The following is a 20,823-nucleotide window of genomic DNA, read 5'->3' as shown; positions in this document are numbered from 1 at the left end:
GTCCAAGCTACTCAGGAGGCTGAGATGGGAGGATGCCTTAATCCTGGGAGATAGAGGCTGCAGTGAGCCATGATCATGCCAAGACACTCCATCCTGGGCAACAAAGCAAAACCCTGTCTCCAAAAAAAACAACTCTACATATGTGTTTACCCCCAACCACCTTCTACGTTATACAATGACAACTCTACATGTTTTTATGCCTCATATATCATCTACGGTATGTATGCTGTTTTTTGGGTTTTTCTTCTGAGACAGGGTCTGTCACCCAGGCTGAAGTGCAGTGGCACAATCACAGCCCACTGCAGTCTCAACCACCCAGGCTTAAGCAATCCTCCAACCTCAGCCTCCTGAGTAGCTGGGACTACAAGCACACCACGCCCAGCTAATTTTTGTATTTTTAGTAAAGACAGGGTTTTGCCACATTGTCTAAGCTGCTCTCCAACTCCTGGGCTCAAGTGATTCACCTGCCTCGGCCTCCCAAAGTGCTGGGATTACAGGCATGAGCCACCACACCCAAACTATGCTGTATTTTTCAATAAAAATCAGCAAGTATGCCAAGTATGATCCTATTTATTTATTGAGATAGGGTCTCACTCTGTCACCCAAGCTGGAGTGCAATGGCACAATCATAGCTCACTGTGGCCTCAACCTCCTGGACTCAAGCGATCCTCCCACCTCAGCCTCACAAGTAGATGGGACTCTGGGTACATGCAATCATGCCCAGTTAATTTTTACATTTTTTTTTTATAGAGACAGGGTCTCACTATATTGCCCACGCTGGTCTCGAACTCCTGCTCAAGAAATCCTTCCACCTCAGCCTCCCAAAGCGTTGGAATTACACGCAGGAGCCATGCAGCCAGGCTCCAACTTTTTTTTTTTTTAAACATATACTCCATGTTTTAGGGGGGAAAAAAAAGGCCAGGCACAGTGGTCCACAACTGTAATCTCAGCACTTTGGGAGGCCGAAGCAGGTGGATCACCTGAGGTCAGGAGTTCAAAACCAGCATGGCCAAAATGACAAAATCCTCTCTCTACAAAAAGTACAAAAATTATCAGAGCATGGTGGCAGGCTAATCGCTTGAACCCAGTAGGCGGAGGTTGCAGTGAACAGAGATCACACCACTGCACTCTGGCCTGGGTGACAGAATGAAACTCCATCTCAAAAAAAAAAAAAAAAAAAATTAGCCGGGCGCGGTGGCTCACGCCTGTAATCCCAGAACTTTGGGAGGCCGAGGCGGGCAGATCACGCACGAGGTCAGGAGATCAAGACCATCCTGGCTAACACGGTGAAACCTTGTCTCTACTAAAAATACAAAAAATTAGCCAGGCTTGACAGCACACGCCTGTAGTCCCAGCTACTCGGGAGGCTGAGGCAGGAGAATGGCGTGAACCTGGGAGGCGGAGCTTGCAGTGAGCCGAGATAGCGCCACTGCACTCCAGCCTGGGCAACAGAGCAAGACTCCATCTCGGAAAAAAAAAAAAAAATTAGCTGGGCGTGGTGATGCATGCCTGTAGTCCCAGCTGCTTGGGAAGTTGAGGCACAAGAATCACTTAAGCCAGGGAGGCAGAGGTTACAGTGAGCCAAGGCACCACAGCACTCCAGCCTGGGCAACAGAGAAAGACTGTCTCAAGAAAATAAAAATAAAAGAAGAAGCCAGGTGTGGTGGCTCACGCCCGTAATCCCAGCACTTTGGGAGGCCAAGGCAGGCGGATCACCTGAGGTCAGGAGTTCCAAGACCAATATGGCCAACATGGTGAAATCCCATCTCTACTAAAATTACAAAAATTAGCCAAGTGTGTTGGCAGGCGCCTGTAACCCCAGCTACTCAGGAGGCTGAGGCAGGACCATCGCTTGAACCCGGTGGGCAGAGGTTGCAGTGGGCGAAGATCGCACCACTGCACTCCAACCTGGGTGACAGAGCGAGACTCCATCTGTAAATAAATAAATAAATGAAGAGTATTACCTAGTCTTAAATAAAACACCTACTCTACTCCTTAATGTGAGCCCTATTTCATACTTCAAATCCAAATAGTTAACTGGATTCCAATTCAATTATGCTATGTCCAGCATGAAAATGAGTTATCAAAAAATGGAAACTTATCAAACATTGTTTACAAACGGGTAAAAAAAGGCTGGGCGCCATGGCTCACCCCTGTAATCCCAGCACTTTGGGAGGCCGAGGCGGGCGGATCACGAGGTTAGGAGATCGAGACCATCTGGCTAACACTATTAAACCCCGTCTCTAATAAAAATACAAAAAATTAGCCGGGCGTGGCGGCAGGCGCCAGTAGTCCCAGGTACTCGGGAGGCTGAGGCAGGAGAATGGCATGAACCCAGAAGGCGGAGCTTGAAGTGAGCCGAGATTGCACCACTGCACTCCAATTTGGGCAACAGTGAGACTGTCTTCAAAAAAAAAAAAAAAAAAAAAATGGGTAGAAAAAAATAAAAATTAAAAAAAAATTTTTTTTTTGAGACGGAGTCTTGCTCCATCCAGGCTGGATGAAGTCCAATGGCACATGGCTCACAGCAACCTCCGCCTCCCGGGTTCAAGCAATTCTACTGCCTCAGCCTCTGGAGCAGCTGGGACTACAGGCACACGCCACCACACCAGGCTCATTTTTGTATTTTTAGTAGAGACGGGGTTTCACCATGTTGGTTAGGTTACTCTCGAACTCCCGACCTCGTGACCCGCCCGCCTCGGCCTCCCAAAGTGCTGGGATTACAGACATGAGCCACCGTGCCCAGTCACAAAAGAAAATTTTTAAGGAGCATCTTTGAGAAACTTAAAAAATGTCAAGTAAACTCAGCAGGAAATATCAGCATAAGTGGTTTACATTAAAATTGTAAAAACTAATCTGATAAATTTGATTCTTTGAGTTAGTAAAAAAAGGATCCTATTCCTAAATACTTGATAGTTGGGGCAAAATTACTTCAAAATCTACCACAAAGATTACATGGTGATATTCCCTACATGTCCTCCCTCTCTTTGCCTTCCTTCAGGTTATATCTCCCACTCTTTGGAAAAAACGGCTGCTTCTAAAATCTATCAGAGATCTACTAACTTACCAGTCAACACCATGGGTACCATAACACTTAGCTTTTAAGAACGCTCCATTTACTCAAAATAACAACTAAGAGCTCCATTTACTCAAAATAACAACTAAGAATGAACGGGTATTTGCTGACATACAGGTTTCTCACAAGGAAAAATAAAGACAGATGTGCTTAAGGGCAGAGAACCTTACAATCTGTAAATGCCTGCAGACTGCTTCTTTAGAGCAGGCATTAACCCTTGCTAATATACTTAACCACCCCCACCCCCCAACCCCACAAAGTGTCTTATTAACAAAGGAAATCTTAACAATAAGTCATCATTTAAAAAAAAAAAAAAAAAGAGGACTGGGAAATCAACAATTCAAAGCTAACATTTTAGAAGTAAAGGCTTCATGCCGGGCGGGGTGGCTCACGCCTGTAATCCCAGCACTCTGGGAGGCGGGCGGATCACGGGGTCAGGAGATCAAGACCATCCCGGCTAACACAATGAAACCCCATCTCTACTGAAAAATACAAAAAATTAGCCGGGCGTGGTGGTGGGTGCCTGTAGTGCCAGCTACTCGGGAGGCTGAGCCAGGAGAATGGCGTGAACCCAGGAGGCGGAGCTTGCAGTGAGCTGAGATCAGACCACTGCACTCCAGCCTGGGCAACAGAACGAGACTCCATCTCAAAAAAAAAAAAAAAAAAAAAAAAAAAAAAAAAAAAAGGCTTCACTTCAGACCACTCCAAACCTTCAAGAAAGGTTTGTACTTTCTACACATATTTTATACTTAAGAGGGTAGATACCGGGACCAGTTCCCATCACAATACAAGTACATACTGAAATAAACCTATTAGTCTCCATGTTCTCACACCATTTCTCCCCATACAATAAAAGTCACTCAGGCTAATACTAAGAGAGACACTCCTGGTGATCACTACATAGACTGCACTAGTAACCAGGAAAGGGAAGCAGAGGTGTTATTGTTGTTCCAATATAGTTCTAAAGGCAACTCCATGTGACTACTGCTGATCCAGCCCACATTTAAAGGGAGGACAGAGGAAACCAGAGCAGCAGGAAACAGGCAGGAGAGGCAATTACCACAACCCTTTCCCATGGCCTCATTCTCTCCCATGCCACCACTTTCGGGCATATTTCAATCACAACAAAAACCTTCCTTCTCTGAAAGGTTTCATAATTATTGAGGGTGAGAGGCAACAGGGAAGCAAATGGGGGAAATCAGCGCTGTGGGAAAATCTCTCGTCACACGTATCAACTAGCCATAAGTAGGAAAATCAGGAGTACGCTGGCAGCAAGCAAAAGGGCAGTTTGGGAAACTAATCACTTCTGCCTAATGATAAGAGAAGCCTTCAAAGCAATGGAAGGACAACCCTAGCGAAGGGGCTCCACAGGTGAGTGTACTGAAAGAAACTATCATCTCCAGGGAGTGGAATACATTCCCTTTCCTGAGGTAAAAGGGGAACACACCAATGTAGGATACGGGATAGCTTAGGTATCATGTTCAACTTCCTTCCACCTTTCACAAACTGGCACTAAAACGGATACACAATTCACAGTGAAAAGTGAGGAATGCAATAACTAGTCGCATACCCCTTGTTGAAAAAAGTGCTGTCACAACGGAAGAGGAATATAAGAACTGGGTTCACCCAAGAAATTATATGCCCTTCAAATAAAAGATAATCTTTGGATACCTTATGGAGACCTGAAAAAACCCTCAACTAGCTGAGCACCGTGGTGCACACCTGTAATCCCAGATACTCAGGAGGCTGAGGTGAAAGAATCGCTTAAACCCAGGAGCTGGAGGCCAGCCTGGGCAACATATGGAGACCATATCTCTAAAATTAATAGTAATTTTTTAAAATCTCTCAACTGTGAGGATACACTGGTGCTGTAGAAAGATAATAAGCCTAAATACTGGCAAACCATATACCTTCCTTGAATGTGAGGTAAAAACAATATCCAATAGAAGTGGTAGTAAATGACTGGATTACATCAAACAGGAAATAACAGTAATAATGATGGGATCAACCCCTAAAGCGAGCAAGCATTAGAGACCAGAGTGGTGACAGTTGAGATGCGTGGGCAACTAATTAGACTAAAAACTCAGGGGAAAATGTGGAAAAGCCGAGTGGGAAAGTGATTCAGAGGCAAACAGAACTGAGTTGTAATGCACCAATGAAAGAATAACATTTTGAGTATGTATTATTAACAGAGCGAGCTTTGCGGTTTACAAAGCGCTCAAAAACCTACATTAAATAATGAACTGTGATATAACCAGACTACAGGAACGGCGGGTGTGGAGGAAAACTGAGTCCCAATTGAGACCAATGCCCTATAGAATTGAAAAGAAGTAGAACTGAACTGTGACTCCGGGTAAGCCAGGAAAGGTTAGAGAGCGCATAAGTTGGGACTATAACAGGGCCAGTCCCAAGACTAGCTACGGGCGTGAAAGCGGAAAAGTGATGAGATGGGACCGACAGCGTGGCGGGGAAGCTCCAGTCTACTGGCAGGCACCGAGGTGGGAGAGAAAACCACACCCTCCAGGGCAGAAACCCGAAAGGGGGGAGGGGAGGCACCCCTGGGGCTGGGTGGGGCCCGGCCGACCTGGACGGGGGAAAGTAGGAAGAAGCACAGGGCAACGTGAGGGGAAGAGGAAGGAGGGAGCCCGGGCCTGGACGTAGAGGGACCGTGGACCTGGCGAGTGAAGCTCGGCCCGGTCCTCACGGGTGGGCGCCGGGGCAGTCTGCAGGCGGTGGGGTTTCAGACGAGCTGAACCCAGAACTAGAAAGCACACGCTGCAGCGCTCAGGGCCCTGGAACAGGGAAGGAGAGGGAGAGGATGGCAATTACCGCTGCTGCTCGCGGAGGACTCAAGACCCGCTGCCGCCGCCGCCGCTCGTTACCTGCCAATGTGCCTCTTACAAAGCGGCGGCGGCGGCACAGGCTGCCCAACCCGTCACGTGACCTCGCGTCACGGGCGAAGGAGGAGCCACAACACGTCGCTCGTGCGCGGCTTCAGAGCCAGCCTAGGCGGCGCACAGCCTCTTCTAGCCACCACCTCCACCCCAACCCCGCGAGGCCAACCGCGTGGAGGTGGGGACCACAGAAAGGAACAAATAAGGGAGACTTGATAATATGTATTGTACTCGGAGTCATCAGGAGAGTATTACCCACCGCATACAAGGTGCCCACAACTGCAGCTCGTCGTCGCGCCGTGATGACCTCACAAAGCACCACAGGTTACTCCCCTGTGGCCGCCCTGTGCTCATCACGTGATGTGGTCCAACCACTCAGGGCAAGCCTGGCCTCCCAAATGTTGCACGAGGGGACCACGACTCCCAACATGCTGCACAGCCAAGGCGACCCCTACCGCAGCCCTTCTCCAGCGGGCTTCTAGACGAACCCCCTAGAGACCTTAGTGCCGAGGGAAGGCCGGGACGGAAAGCGGACTAAGCTGGCTTGAAGGACTAATACCATTGGATGCCGCCCGCCAGGTGGCGGAGCGTGGTGCCTGCTGGGAGGTGTAGTCCTGGCGGGGGGTGGGGTTCCGCTCCCACGTTCCTGGGCTCGCTCTGCGCCCTGCCCCCTGCGCCCTGCCCCCTGCGCGGGAAAACGCCAACGGCTAGCAGCGAGAGCCTCGGCAAGGCGGAAGGTGCGCCCACTTTTAGTCTTTTCCAGTGCGGTTTTACTTTTGCCCTCCCAAGCCCCTTCTGGGTGAAAAGACTAGAATCTACTGAACGCCTACACCAAGTCAGCCGTTTATTTCTGTTATATCATATAATCAACTCCTTGAGTCCAGGATTTTCCCTATTTAAGGATTAAAAAAAAAGAACCTTAGAGTTGTTTGTTGACCGAAGAGACCCAGGTTTTCTGTCTTTAGAAAATTAATGACCTCCTCTCAATAGGATCTGACCTGTTGTCAACTCCAAGAATTACGAATAAATAAGATGATGGTTTATAATTGTAGCATGGTGTTTTAAAGTATTTTACATTTACTGGCCTGTTTGGATGTGAGGGCGTTCTGGCTATCTTGTCACCCCATAGATCCCCAGGGCTGATTCGGCTGATCTGGCTGTCTAGGCGGGTGGCCCCTTCCTCCCGCACCTCTCCATGTGCGTCCCTCCCGAAGCTGCATATTCGGTCGAAAAGGAGGAGCATCCCCCATAGAAGAGGACAAGTCAAGGATATAGGAGTAGCTGCACGCCCGTGTTAACAAGCTCTCAAGGTCCTCTAAACAAGCTCTCAAGGTCTACTTACTGGCCTGTTTTATCCCAAGCTAGTTACATACAAGGACTTTGCAGTCCCGGCATGCCTTATCTCAATTGGAGCTTTCCTCTGTAATAACACTACACCGGCTTGTGAAAATTAAATGAGGTTATGTAAAATGCCTGCTTGACACATAATAAACCCTCAGTAAGTATCAGTAATCATTTTCACACTCTACCCATTGGGCCCAAAAGGTCTAAGTAAGGTAGAAAGGGGAAATTAGCTTATACTGAACTTTGTACAGGGCAGTATGCTAATTACTAATTTGCTAGTTATTAAGTAAAACAATTGACATCTTAAACAGTCCTATCTAGTTCAAATAAAGCCTTTGTTATTCATCTGAATTAAAGAATGCTGCCGGGCGTGGTGGCTCACACCTGTAATCTCAGCACTTTGGGAGCCCGAGGAGGACGGATCACAAGATCAGGAGTTTGAGACCAGCCTGACCAACATGGTGAAACCCCGTCTCTGTTAAAAATACAAAAAAATGTCCGGGGGCGGTGGCTCACGCCTGTAATCCCAACACTTTGGGAGGCCGAGGCGGGCCGATCACGAGGTCAGGAGATCGAGACCATCCTGGCTAACACGGTGAAACCCAGTCTCTACTAAAAATACAAAAAAATTAGCCGGGCGTGGTGGCGGGCGCCTGTAGTCCCAGCTACTCGGGAGGCTGAGGCAGGAGAATGGCGTGCGGAGTTTGCAGTGGTTCGAGATCGCGCCACTGCACTCCAGCCTGAGCGACAGAGCAAGACTTCGTCTCAAAAAAAAAAAAAAAAAAAAAAAAAAATTAGCCGGGCGTGGTGGCACACGCCTGTAATCCCAGCTACTCAGGAGGCTAAGGTAGGAGAATCACTTGAACACAGGAGGTGGAGGTTGCAGTGAGCCAAGATAGCACCACTGCACTCCAGGCTGTTCGACAGAGCAAGACTGTCTCAAACAAAAACAAAACCAAAGAATGCTTAGACTGTGCCTTTAACAAACAGAACTGGGCCGGGCGTGATGGCTCACGCATGTAATCCCAGCACTTTGGGAGGCCAAGGTGGGTGGATCACCTGAGGTCAGGAGTTTGTGACCAGCCTGGCCAACATGGTGAAACCCTGTCTTTACTAAAAAAATACAAAAAATTAGCCAGGCGTGGTGGCGGGCGCCTGTAATCCCAGCTACTTGGGAGGCTGAGGCAGGAGAATCACTTGAACCCAGGAGGCAGAGGTTGTCGTGATCCAAAATTGTGCCACTGCACTCCAGCCTGGGAGGCAGAGTGAGACTCCATCTCAAAAAAAAAAAAAACAGAACTTACCATCATCACCATTCATGTGTAGGTGTATCTTATCTCACCTCTTTTGACAATGAGCTAGGATTGTGTCTTGTCTGTTCGTCTTCCTCCTGTTTGCCCTGCTGCTTTATAGAAATGTGTGGGAGCATCAGAGATAAAAACCACCCTTGGGAGTCAAAGACTTAATGGACAGATCAGGCCGGGCATGGTGGCTCATGCCTGTAATCCCAACACTTTGGGAGGCCAAGGCGGGCGGATCACCTGAGGTCCAGAGTTCAAGACCAGCCTGGCCAACATGGTGAAACCCCGTCTCTCCTAAAAATACAAAAATTAGCCAGGCGTGGTGGCGGGTGCCTGTCATCCCAGCTACCCGGGAGGCTGAGGCAGGAGAATCACTTGAACCTGGAAGGCGGAGGTTGCAGTAAGCTGAGATCATGCCATTGCCCTCCAGCCTGGGTGACAAGTGCAAAAGTCCGTCTCAAAAAGAAAAAAATGGACAGATCAGGAGAAAAGGATTCTGAAAGGAATATACAAACTTGATAACAGTGGCTGGCTCTGAGGGGTGGGAAAGAGGTTTGTGATTGGGGTTGCTGGCCCAAAGGGACTGCAGTCTAACGTTTTCGCTTTTTACTTGGAGAAGGCACTGGTATATAACTTACGTAATTATAAGATTAACATGGCCCAGCGCGGTGGCCAAGCACTTTGGGAGGCCGAGGTAGGCGGATCACAAGGTCAAGAGATTGAGACCATCCTGGCCAACATGGTGAAACCCCATCTCTACTAAAAATACAAAAACTAGCTAGGTGTGGTGGTGCACCTGTGGTGCGCACCTGTAGTCCCAGCTACTCCAGAGGCTGAGGCAGGGGAATCACTTGAACCCGGGAGTCGGAGGTTGCAGTGAGCCAAGATCGAGCCAGTGCACTCTAGCCTGGCAACAGAGCAAGATTCCTCTCAAAAAAAAAAAAGAAGATTAACTTTATGAGGTCGGGCGCAGTGGCTCACATCCGTAATCCCAGCACTTTGGGAGGCCGAGGCAGGTGGATCACTTGAAGTCGGGAGTTCAAGACCAGCCTGACCAACATGGAGAAGGCCCATCTCTACTAAAAACCCAAAATTAGCCCGGCATGGTAGCGTATGCCTGTAATCCTAGCTACTCGGGAGGCTGAGGCAGGAGAATTGCTTGAACCTGGGGGGTGGAGGTTGCAGTGAGCTGAGATCGTACCATTGCACTCCAGCCTGAGCAACAAGAGCAAAATTCTGTCTCAAAAAAAAGGAAAAAAAAAGATTAGCTTTATGAAAAGGAAGACCAGAGACCACGTGTTAGCTCTGTGACCCTGTACAAGCTGTGTCACTTCTCCAGGCCTCAATTTCTTGTTAAATTCATTTTCAAAAACATCTGCCTTTTCTGTGTCAGGGACACTGTGCTGGTTACTTTTATTACATTATCATTTATTAAGGGAGAAGTCCTACCAAGAACCTAGGATCAGAGAAAATAAGAACATCAAAGCCCTAAAACCTCACTGATTACTGTTATTGGGACCTGGATGCAACAGAACTAGCCTTTCCCTCCCCCTCCCTCACCCACACAAAGGATATCATTCACCTTATCCACCCAGCTTGACTCTGAGACATTGACTCTGAAACTAAAACTAATTTCACATCCTGTGACTGCAAAGGACATCCCCATCTTTTTTTTTTTTTTTTTTTTTTTTTGAGACAGAGTCTCACTCTGTCGCCCATGCTGGAGTGCGGTGGCGCGATCTCGGCTCGCGGCAAGCTCCGCCTCCCGGATTCACGCCTTTCTCCTGCCTCCGCCTCCCAAGTAGCTGGGACTACAGGCTCCCGCCACCATGCTCGGCTAATTGTTTTAATATTTTTTAGTAGGGACGGGGTTTCACCGTGTTAGCCAGGATGGTCTCAATATCCTGACCTCGTGATCCGACTGCCTTGGCCTCCCAAAGTGCTGCGATTACAGGCATGAGCCACTGCACCTGGCCATCCCCATCTTTTTTACCAGTTTTTGTTTGCTTCAGTCTTCTTGCTGGACTAAAGTGAGCACATAATGTCATGGAAGATACACTGGAGAATTTATCAGAAACCTGGGTTCTGAAGTCTGTACAAATGGGTGGCAATATGATAGATAGGTGTGTGAAATCATTCTTTTTTTTCTTAGACAGGGTCTTGCTATGTTGCCCAGGCCAGAGTGCAGTACCTATTCACAGGTGTAATTATAGTGTACTATAGCCTTTAGCTCCTGAACTCAGGCAGTCTTCCCACCTCAGCCTCCAGACTAGCTGAGACTACAGGCAGTGTGCCACTGCACCGGGATCTGGAATCACTAATTCTTAGATGAGGCCCGTCTTCAGAAACAACCAGTAATAGTAATAGGTGGCTGAGATTTAGGAGGATACAATCAAGGCATATAAACTCCAAAGCAGAACAGGTGTGGTGCCTCATGCCTGTAATCCTATCACTCTAGGAGGCCGAGATGGGAGGCTCACTTGAGGCCAGGAGTTCAAGACCAGCCTGGGCAATATAGCAAGACTCCATCTCTATTTATATATACATATATTTATTTTCTTAATAAAAAACTCCAAAGCAGAATTTTCACAAACTAGATAAAGCTAATCACAGTTGAAATCTTTTTTTTTTTTTCTTTTTTTGATACAGGGTCTCACTCTGTCGCCCAGGCTGGAGTGCAGCGGGCGATCTCAACTCACTGCAACCTTCACCTCCTGGGTTCAACCGATTCCCATGCCTCAGCCTCCCAAGTAGCTGGAACTACAGGCAGGCACCACCATACCCAGCTAATTTTTTTTTTTTTTTGAGACTGAGTCTCACTCTGTAGCCCAGGCTGGAGTGCAGTGGCGCAATCTCGGCTCACTGCAAGCTCCACCTCCTGGGTTCATGCCATTCTCCTGCCTCAGCCTCCCAAGTAGCTGGGACTACAGGGCCCCGCCACGATGCCCGGCTAATTTTTTGTATTTTTAGTAGAGACAGGGTTTCACTGTGTTAGCCAGGATGGTCTCGATCTGCTGACCTCATGATCCACCTGCCTCGGCCTCCCAAAGTGCTGGGATTGCAGGCATGAGCCACCGCGCCCGGCTATACCCAGCTAATTTTTGTATTTTTAGTAGAGACGGGTTTTGCTATGTTGGCCAGGCTGGTCTCAAACTCCTGGCCTCAGGTGATCTGCCCACCTTGGCCTCCCAAAGTGTTGGAATTACAGGCGTGAGCCACTGCACCTGGTTCACAGTTGAAATCTAATGTACTCTCTTAATTGTAAAATAAATGTCATAATCAAATGCATTATACCCTGCCTAAAGAATGTGATAATACGAGGTCAGGAGATGAGACCATCCTGGCTAACACGGTGAAACCCCGTATCTACTAAAAATACAAAAAAATTAGCCGGGCGTGGTGGCGGGCGCCTGTAGTCCCAACTACTTGGGAGGCTAAGGCAGGAGAATGGTGTGAACCTGGGAGGCGGAGCTTCCAGTGAGCCAAGATCATGCCACTGTACTCCAGCCTGGGCAAAAGAGCAAGACTTCGTCTCCAAAAAAAAAAAAAAAAAAAAAAAAGAATGTGATAGCAGAGAGGAAAATAGGCTTCCTAGAGTCTTAAAAAAAAAAAAAAAAAAATGAACCTTAATAAGCAAAAGTGTATGCCTTGCAAGAAACAGGGTGGCCTAACCAGCACTTAGAACATTTTGACCCCTTAGCAGATTTCTGCCTTTAGCAGATGAAGATGGGTGTTCCATGCCTATTAACCATAAGGTTCCCTAACCTGTGTTCCATGTTTTCAAGCAACCTACTGATTAGAATTTGGCTGCTATTTAATACTTTCCTCCAGAGAAGTGAATGTGCTGTTGACCAGAGAACCATATGTTATTTGGCTTGACTGGAAAATTAGTGTACTGGCCAGGCGCAGTGGCTCATGCCTGTAATGCCAGCACTTTGGGAGGCTGAGGTGGGTGGATCACCTGAGGTCAGGAGTTTGAGACCAACCTGACTAATGTAGTGAAACCCCATCTCTACTAAAAATACCAAAAAATTAGCATGGCATGGTGGCACATGCCTGTAATCCCAGCTACTAGGGAGGTTGAGGCAGGAGAATTGCTTGAATCCAAGAGGCAGAGGTTGCAGTGAGATCGCGCCATTGCACTCCAGCCTGGGCGACAGAGCGAGACTCCTTCAAAAAAAAAAAAAAAAGTTAAAGAGAAAGGAAAGGAAAGGAAAAGAAAATGAAAATTAGTGTACTGGAAGCCAGGCACAATAGCTCATGCCTGTAATCCCAGAATTTTGGGAGTCCAAAGTGGGAGGATCACTTGAGCTCAGGAGTTCGAGACCAGCCTGGGCAACATAGTGAGACCCCACCTCTTTTTTTTTTTTTGAGCCGGAGTTTCACTCTTGTTGCCCAGGCTGGAGTGCAGTGGCACGATCTTGGCTCACTGCAACGTCCACAAATCCCAAAGTGCTGGGATTACAGGCATGAGCCACTGCGCCAAGCAACCCCACCTCTATTTTTAAGAAAAGGAAAAACAACTGGCCAGGCGGGTTCAAGTGATTCACCTGCCTCAGCCTCCTGAGTAGCTGGGATTATAGGTGCATGCCACCACGCCCGGCTAATTTTTGTATTTTTAGTAGAGATGGGGTTTCACCATGTTGGCCAGGCTGGTCTCGAACTTCTGACCTCAGATGATCCACCCACCTTGGCCTCCCAAAGTGCTGGGATTACAGGGGTGAGCCATTGCGCCCGGCCTGAGATGCTGAACTTTAAATGCAGTGACCAAAAGAAGTAATCATAATGTCACTGTGTGAGGCCTTTTGGGCATGGTGACTTACACCTGTAATCCCAGCACTTTTGGAGGCCTAGGAAGGAGGATTTCGAATTGCTCTAGTATTGACTTTGGAAACAAAAGACATCGTTCTATTTATAGCATTCTGGTTTTGGTAGTAGTATTTCCATTTACAAAATATAGTAATTCTCAATCGCTGATAATGTCAAATCCTAGAAAACACAGCATTCCTACATGTGATTTTAACATCATTCTCAAAGAGTTGTTGGCCGAAGACTCATTTCACAAATCCAATTTTTCCAAAATAGACAATTCTGATGTTTCAGATGATCCTGATCTTAGTTCTGTTTAGAAATAACTCCAAGAACAGTTTTTTAAATTTTATGTTCACATTGAAAACCAGTCAGATTTGCTTCGGCCTCTATGAGCATGTTTATGTGAAATTAAATAAGCACTGGCAGCGAGCTGCACTTTTTTTTTTCTAAACCAGGAAAGGGTTAAAAACCTTTGCTTAGGCCAGACACAGTGGTTCATGCCTGTAACCCCAGCACTTTGGGAGGCCAAGAGGGGATGGTCCCTTGAGCCCAGGAGTTCAAGACCAGAATGGCCAACATGGCAAAACCCCATCTCTACTAAAAAATACAAAAATTAGCCAGGAGTGATGGTACACACCTGTAGTCCCAGCTACTCAGGTGGCTGAGGCACAAGAATCACTGGAACCCGAGAGGTAGAGGTTGCAGCGAGCCGAGCTCATACCACTGCACTCCAGCCTGGGCAACAGAGCAAGACTCTGTCAAAAAAAAAAAGAAAGCAAGCCTGGCTGGGCGCAGTGGCTCATGCCTGTAATCTCAGCACTTTGGGAGGCCAAGGAGGGCGGATCACAAGGTCAGGATTTTGAGACCAGGCTGGCCAACATGGTGAAACCCCGTGTCTACTAAAAAAAAATTTAAAAATTAGCCAGGCATGGTGGTGTGCGCCTGTAATCCCAGCTACTTGGGAGGCTGAGGTGGGAGAATTGCTTGAACACGGGAGGCAGAGGTTGCAGTGAGCAGAGATCACACGGCTGCACTCCAGCCCGGGCGACAGAGCAAGACTCTGTCTCAAAAATATATATATATATATATATTACAAAAATTAGCTGGGTGTGGTGGTACATGCCTGTAGTCCCAGCTACTTGGGAGGCTGAAGCACAATAATTTGAACCCAGGAGGTGGAGGTTTCAATGAGCCAGATTGCACCACTGCACTCCAGCCTGGGCAACATAGCAAGACTCCATCTCAAAGAAACAAAACCAAAAAAAAAAAAAAAATCCCTTTGCTATGGCCAGGCACAGTGGCTGATGCCTGTAATCCCAGGATTGGGGGATGCCATGGCCAGCAGATTGCTTGAAGCCAAGAGTTCGAGAACAGCCTGGGCTACATGGCAAAATCTCATCTCTATTAAAAAAATGCAAATATTAGCCGGCGCTGGTGGTGCACACCTGTAGTACCAACTACTAAGGAGGCTGAGGTGGGAGAATCAATTGAGCCTTGGAGGTCAAGGATGCAGTGAGCCATGATCACATCACTACACTCCAGCCTGGGCAACACAGCAAGACACTGTTTCAATAAAAACAAAGTCTTTGCTTATAAGCCATTCAGGAGGTCACTTTTTTTTGTTTTTTGTTTTTTTGTTTTGTTTTGTTTTGTTTTTGAGATGAAGTCTCGCTCTGTTGCCCAGGTTGGAGTGCAGTGGCGCAATCTCGGCTTGCTGCAAGCTCTGCCTCCCAGGTTCTCACCATTCTCCTGCCTCAGCCTCCCAAGTAGCTGGGACTACAGGCACCTGCCACCATGCCCGGCTAATTTTGTTTTCATATTTTTAGTAGAGACGGGGTTTCACCATGTTAGCTAGGATGGTCTCGATCTCCTGACCTCGTGATCCACCCGCCTCGGCCTCCCAAAGTACTGGGATTACAGGCGTGAGCCACTGCACCCGGCCAGGAGGTCACGTTTTAAGCATGAGCTGCCTGATTCTTCTTGCTTGGTGCCCTGAAAATAAATGCCCTCCTTTCTCCCACTACAAAACCTCAATATACTTGTTTGGTTTACTGCACCAGGCAAATGGACCCTAGTTCAATTCAGTAACAAGTTCAGCCTTGGAAACATAGCAAGACCTCATCTCTAAATAAAAATAAAAATAGACCAAGCATAGAGGCTCACATCTGTAATCCCAGCACGTTGGGTTGCCAAGGTAGGAGGATCACTTGAGCCCAGGATTTCAAGACCAGCTTGGGCAACACAGGGAGATCTCATCTCTACAAAAAGTCAAAAAATTGGCCAGGGGCAGTGGCTTACGCCTGTAATCCCAGCACTTTGGGAGGCTGAGGCGGGTAGATCACCTGAGGTCAGGAGTTCGAGACCAGTCTGACCAACATGGAGAAACCCCATCTCTACTAAAAATACAAAATTAGTCAGGCGTGGTGGCGCATGCCTGTAATCCCAGCTACTTGGGAGGCTGAGGCAGGAGAATCACTTGAACCTGGGAGATGGAGGTTGCGGTGAGCCGAGATTGTGCCATTGCACTCCAGCCTGGGCAATAAGAGTGAAACTCTGGCCGGGTGCGGTGGCTCACGCCTGTAATCCCAGCACTTTGGGAAGCAGAGGCAGGCAGATCACAAGGTCAGGAGTTTGAGACCAGCCTGGCCAACATGGCAAAACCCCGTCTCTACTAAAAATACATAAATTAGTCGGGCGTGATGGCGCGCGCCTGTAGTCCCAGATACTCTGGAGGCTTGAACCTGGGAGGCAGAGGTTGCAGTGAGCCGAGATCGTGCCATTGCACTCCAGCCTGGGCAACAGAGCGAGACTCCATCTCGGAAAAACAAAACAAAAAAAAGACTTCCCCTGACAGGAATAGCTAAAAGTAAGTAAGGAGGCAATTTGTTAGCAATCTAGGGAAAAAGATTTAGAACCACACTGCACTCCATATACCTGTTAATCTAAATATCAGAGAGAGGCTCTCTAAAGAAAATGGTATTTATTCAGGAATAAGGCATTGCAATGGGAATTCACATACCATAGTAAACTATGTGTGTATTCGGGAAAGTAAAGGAGGACAAAGATTTTCAAAGGAAAGATAAGAATTGCACAATTGTTTTGAGATAATTATCCTTGGCTATGAATCCAAGGATTAATAAAAAGGATCATGCTAGTTTGAGGTTGGGCAGGCAGTTGTTGGGCAAATGTCCTTTGCAGAAGTATTTTTTGTATACGATTGTGGGCCGTTGTCCAAGGTTGCAGTTTGGCAGTCTTCTGTGACAGTTTCTGTTATCAGGCATTTATGTATCAGAATCCTCTCTTCATGGTCTTCCTCAGCACTATTTGTCAGAGTTTTTTTCTTCTTCTTCTTGTTTTCACACAAGTGACTCGATTTTGATTCTGACAACGTTCATATACCAAGTGGCTTAAGATAATAGGGAAAAGCCAACATTTGTTGTCTGTCAGGCACAGTTCATCTTATCTTTATCCCAATTATAAATATTCAAGGTAATTTGTCTGATTTTACAAAACAGGGAGTAGAGGACACATTAAATAGGTGACCCAGGATTCTAAACTTTTATTCCAAAGCCTGTGCTCTTTCTACTAAGCCAAGCTGCCACTCTATAGAAAATTGTCATTTTTTTTCTTTTTTTGAGACAAGGTGTTACTCTGTCACCCAGGCTGGAATGCAGTGGCGGGATCAGGGCTCACTGCAGCCTGGACCTCCTGGGCTCAGGTGATCCTCTCACCTCAGCTTCCCCAGTAGCCAGGACTACAGGTGAATGCCAACATGCCTGGTTAATTTTTAAATCTAATTTAATTTAATTTTTGTAGAAATGGGGTCTTGCTATGTTGCCCAGCCTAATCTTGAACTAACTCCTGGCCCCAGTGATCCTCCTGCCTTGGTCTCCCAAAGCACTGGGGTTACAGGCTTCAGCCACCATCCCTAGCCCTCCATGTAACATTAAAAAGACCAAAATTAATGATAGATCTGGGGAGAAAAACACAAATTTATAAATTATTAATATTTTTACCATAAAAAGAACTCATACAAATTGACAAAAACACTGAAAATTCAGTAGATAAATGGACAAACATACCACAGTTCCCAAAAGTGGGAATACAGCTAACCAGCAAACAGGTGGAAAAATATTATACCTCACTAGAATTAATTAATTAATTAATTATTTTTTTTTTGAGATGGAGTCTCGCTCTGTAGCCCAGGCTGGAGTGCAGTGGTGCAATCTCTGCTCACTGCAAGCTCCGCCTCTCGGGTTCACGCCATTCTTCTGCCTCAGCCTCCCAAGTAGCTGGGACTACAGGTGCCCGCCACCACCACGCCCAGCTAATTTTTTTTGCATTTTTAGTAGAGACGGAGTTTCACCGTGTTAGCCAGGATGGTCTCGATCTCCTGACCTCGTGATCTGCCTGCCTCCGCCTCCCAAAGTGCTGGAATTACAGGCGTGAGCCACCGCGCCCAGCCTACTTTTTTTTTTTTTAATGATACTTTAAGTTCCAGGGTACATGTACACAACATGCAGGTTTGTTACATATGTATACATGTGCCATCTTGGTGTGCTGCACCCATTAACTCGTCATTTACATTAGGTATATCTCCTAATGCAATCCCTTCCCCTTCCCCCCTAGAATTTATTTTATTATATTTTATTTTTTTGAAACATCCCACTCTGTCGCCGAGGCTAGAGTGCAGTGACATGATCACGACTCACTGCAGCCTCAACCTCCTGGGCTCAAATGATCCTTCTGCCTCAGCCTCCCAAGTAGCTGGGACTGCAGGCATGAGCCAACAGGCCCAGCTAATTTTTTTATTTTTTGTGGAGATTAAGTTTCACTATATTGTCCAGGCTGGTCTCAAATTCCTGGACTCAAGCATTTCTCCCACTTCGGCCTCCCAAAGAGGTGGGATTACAGGTGTGATACAGAGCATTCAGCCACTACAAATTTTTTTTTTTTTTTTTTTTGAGACAGTCTTGCTCTGTCGCCTGGGGTGGAGTGCAGTGGCGCGATCTCGGCTCACTGCGAGCTCTGCCTCCCGGGTTCAAGCAATTCTCCTGTCTCAGCCTCCTGAGTAGCTGGGATTACAGGTGCATGCCACCACCCCTGGCTAATTTTTTGTATTTGGAGTAGAGATGAGGTTTCACCCTGTTAGTCAGGCTGGTCTCGAACTCCTGACCTTGTGAACTGCCTGCCTTGGCTTCCCAAAGTGCTGGGATTACAGGCGTGAGCCACTGTGTCTGGCCGCCACTAGAAATTTTTAAATGCAAATAATAATAACAATACACATGTTGGCCAGGCGTGGTGGCTCACGCCTGTAATCCTACCACTTTGGGAGGCCGATGTGGGTGGATCACGAGGTCAGGAGATTGAGACTATCCTGGCTAACACGGTGAAACCCCGTCTCTACTAAAAATATAAAAAATTAGTCAGGTGTGGTGGCAGGCGCCTGTAGTCCCAGCTACTCGGGAGGCTGAGGCAGGAGAATGGCGTGAACCCAGGAGGCGGAGCTTGCAGTGAGCCAAGATTGAGCCACTGCACTCCAGCCTGGGCGACAGAGTGAGACTCCGTCTCAAAAAAAAAAAAAAAAAATACACATGTTGCCCACCAAATTAATAAAGAGTAAAAATAATGATGCTACCCAGTGCTAATCAATGTTTACTAAAAGAAGCACTCTTGGGCCAGGCAAGGTGACTCACTCCTGTAATTCCAGTACTTTGGGAGGCCAAGGTAGGAGGACTGCTTGAGCTCAGGAGTTGGAGACCAACCTGGGCAACATAGTAATGCCCCATCTCAAAATTTTAAAAAGGCACGCTCTTATTTGCATAATAGGAATACAAATTGGCATAAACTTTTTGGAAAACAAAAAGTCATAATATATTAAAGCATTCAAATCCATTCTCATACTCGGCCCTAAGGAAATAATTTTACAAATGGAAAAATTGTTATGCAGAAAAAACATTTCTCTCAGGTTTATTTATAACTGCAAATATTGGAAGCATCTGACATATCTGACTGTAGAGAAATGGTTAAGTAAATTATGGTATTCATGCTAGATCCCATATTATGCAGCCTTTATAAACAACATTTTCAAAAAACATGCCAGGACATGGGAAAATGCTTGCTGTGTACATTTAGGTATAAAAAGCCAAAACCAAATCTGTGAGTAAATATAACTATGTAAGAACAGTATGCATAAGAAAGAAAGGCTATAAAAATATATCAAAAGAATAGTAACATGGGCTGGGCGCGGTGGCTCATGCCTGTAATCCCAGCACTTTGGGAGGCCGAGGAAGGTGGATCACCTGAGGTCGGGAGTTCGAGACCAGCCTGACCAACATGGAGAAACCCCGTCTCTACCAAAAATACAAAAAAATTAGCCGGGCATGGTGGCGCATGCCTGTAATCTCAGCTACTCAGGAGGCTGAGGCAGGAGAATCACTTGAACCCGGGAGGCGGAGGTTGCGGTGAGCCAAGATTGCACCATTGCACTCCAGCCTGGGCAACAAGAGTGAAACTGGGTCTCAAAAAAAAAAATAGTAACATGGGCTGTGTTTAGAAAATGGCAATTTAGATAACATTTTCACTTCTCTGTAATTTCAAATTGCTTTTAATACTCAGGTCTTACACCCAGCGAGGTGGCTCACGCCTCTAATCCCAGCACTTTGGGAAGCCAAGGCGGGTGGATCACGAGGTCAGAAGTTCAAGATCAGCCTGGCCAATATGGTGAAACCCCATCTCTACTAAAAATACAAAAATTAGCCGGGCATGGTGGCGCGCGCCTGTAGTCCCACTACTCTGTAGGCTAAGGCAGGAGAACTGCTTAAACTCGGGAGGCGGAGGTTGCAGTGAGCCGAGATTACGCCACTGCACTCCAGCCTGGGTGATACAGCGAGACTCCATCTAAAAAAAAAAACAAAACAAAACCTCAGGTGTTACTTTTATGATCTAAATAATGTTTAAGCAAATATTTAGGGCTATTGAAGGTTGTACGCTTTCAGAGAGAAATCCATTGTATATGAATATGAACATAATAGCTTATCAGGGAAGATCAGATTTCTAGGATGTTGTATGGACTGAATTATGATCCTCCCACCCCAGTTCATATGTTGAAGTACTACAGAATGTGACTGTATTTGGAATTAGGATGTTTAAAGAGGTAATTGAGGTAATTAAGGTTCAATTAGGTCATCGGGCTCAGCCCTAATTTAACTAATCCAGTAGGCCTTTTTTTTTTTCCTTCTTGAGACGGAGTCTTGCTCTGTCGCCAGGTTGGAGTGCAGTGGTGTGATCTCGGCTCACCGCAGCCTCCACCTCCCAGGCTCAAGCGATTCTCCTGCCTCAGCTTCCCAAGTAGCTGGGATTACAGACACCTGGAACTATACCCAGCTAATTTTTG

General features: G+C 46.9%; 1 protein-coding gene across 50 annotated transcripts in view; it reads right to left on the bottom strand.

Moving 5' to 3' along the window:
* UBAP2 (ubiquitin associated protein 2) overlaps positions 1-6,657 on the bottom strand; it is a 130,365-nt gene extending 123,708 nt beyond the window's left edge. For 8 of the 50 annotated variants that reach the window (XM_063788675.1, XM_063788668.1, XM_054658760.2 and 5 more), the window contains exon 1: positions 5,906-6,034. The gene's annotated coding sequence lies outside the window, so the exon portion shown is untranslated. Of the gene's footprint in view, positions 1-5,905; positions 6,047-6,229 lie in introns of those variants that run through there. The other 42 variants (XM_063788669.1, XM_063788688.1, XM_063788693.1 and 39 more) reach the window with 25 other exon arrangements.
* Between the last annotated feature and the right edge of the window lie 14,166 nt (positions 6,658-20,823).

This window comes from Pan troglodytes, chromosome 11 (genome assembly GCF_028858775.2).
Source record: "Pan troglodytes isolate AG18354 chromosome 11, NHGRI_mPanTro3-v2.0_pri, whole genome shotgun sequence".
In the NCBI taxonomy this organism is placed as follows: domain Eukaryota; kingdom Metazoa; phylum Chordata; class Mammalia; order Primates; family Hominidae; genus Pan; species Pan troglodytes.
The sequence above is the reverse complement of the archived record's forward strand: the minus strand, read 5'-3'. Positions and strand labels throughout refer to the sequence as shown.